Source organism: Otolemur garnettii, unplaced genomic scaffold (genome assembly GCF_000181295.1).
Source record: "Otolemur garnettii isolate 467f Iridium unplaced genomic scaffold, OtoGar3 scaffold00004, whole genome shotgun sequence".
Taxonomy (NCBI): domain Eukaryota; kingdom Metazoa; phylum Chordata; class Mammalia; order Primates; family Galagidae; genus Otolemur; species Otolemur garnettii.
Window position 1 is genome coordinate 7,818,396 of NW_003852399.1, and position 1,853 is coordinate 7,820,248.

Below are 1,853 nucleotides of genomic sequence, written 5' to 3' on the forward strand. Positions count from 1 at the left end.
TATGTGAGCCAATGGAAATACATACTTCTCAAGATTTTCCTCTAAGCCGTTCGGTTGTGTGTGAGTATCATTTTGGCTAGTCTATGGAAAACAGATTGCAGAGCCCAGGCTGAACACTCGAAGCCTATGCGCTTGGAAGTAGCAATTCCAGGCTATTCATGATAAGCTGTGGATTTTAAACTCTTATTTTTCCACCTAGCCAAGGCCCATTTTTTCAAGCATACAAAGATGTCTTGAAAAACCAAAGGAGTAAATGATAAGATAATAATGACCACAGTTGATCAAGTACTATCAAGTTTGAACCTTATTGAAACATCATAACAATTGTTTAATGTGTTATTTCACCAACATTATCTTTCTGATTTCTTCCAGCAACCTTAGTGTGATAATTATTATTAGCATCAGTTTACAGATGATGAGATTAGCCAGACAGTTTAGTTTCTCTCTGAGTCACACTGCTGGTTACTAGTAAGGAAACAATGAGTACTACTCAGCCATTAAAAAAGACGAGTTAATAGCTTTTGTAACAATCTGGATGGAACTGGAGACTGTTCTCCTAAGTGAGATATCTCAAGGATGGAAAACAAACGCCACACATACTGACTATTAAATTGGAACTAACTAGTGAGAACACATGTGCATAGAGAGACGATAGACTCAGTGGAGATCAACTGTGTAGGGGAAACATGGGAAGGGAATGCTGCCTAATGAGCACTCATTGGTTAAAGGCAAACCTTTAACTGGAACTCAGGTATTACAAAATGATTCATGAAACCTAAAACATTTGTACCCCCTTGATATTTTGAAATTAAAAAAAGTCAAATAAAAAATAAAATTAAAGAAAGAAGAGAGAGAAGAGAGAGAGAGAAAGAAAAATAAATGAAGGAAGGAAGGAGGGAAGGAAAGAAGAAAGGAAAGAAGGAAAGAAGGAGGGAAGGAAAGAAGAAAGGAAAGAAGGAAGGAAGGAAGGAAGGAAGAAAGAAAGGAAGGAAGGAAAGAAGGAAGGAAAGGAAAGAGAAAGAAAGAAAGAACACATGCTTAGGGGGTGTTTATTGTCATGTTCACACTGGAAAGATTTTTTTCTTTCTGTGTTGTTGTAGACCATTGCTCTTCCTTCCAATCTCATTGCCTATTAGATTATTTCACCATCAAATAGAATCTACTTTAGGTCAAAGAAGAGAGACAAAATGAATATTCATCAACTAGTGGTGGAAGAGTGGATTAGAGTTAGTAGCCTGTTATTTCATTCCTTTCCTCCTTCTTTCTCTCCCTTCTTTCTTCTATCCATAGTTTCTTCTCCCCTCAACCCTTTTCTCTCCCTCTTCTTTTTCTCCGCCCTTTTAGTTCTTATGGAGTGCCTTCTCTGTTACTAGCTGGAATACTCAGGGTCAACCACTTACATTTTTACCTATAGAATGGGGTTGTTCAATTAACTGATTGGATCTTTATGAATATGAATATATTAAATTATCACACATATCGCCCGAATATGTACATCCATTATGTATCAATGAAATGATAAAATAAAACAGGGATGTTAATTCCTGCCTTATAGGCTTGTAAAACAGAATGAGATTGCCTAATACCCATAGGCAGCTGCTGTTGATCCTAGTTTATTGAGTTTCTCATCATCTTAAATATTTTAAAATTGACAGGGCTATAAAACCTGGTTGACTGGGCCATTGGGACTAATAACTTTGATTAGAAAATGCTACATCTTGGATATAGTGGAAAATGGTTCTTCTCTCAAGTTTGGGCCCCTGTCTTCTCTGAAAACAGACAAAAAACACTTGATAGAATGATATGAAAAAAATGATCTATTGTGGACCATAATTCATTTCAAAAAATTAACC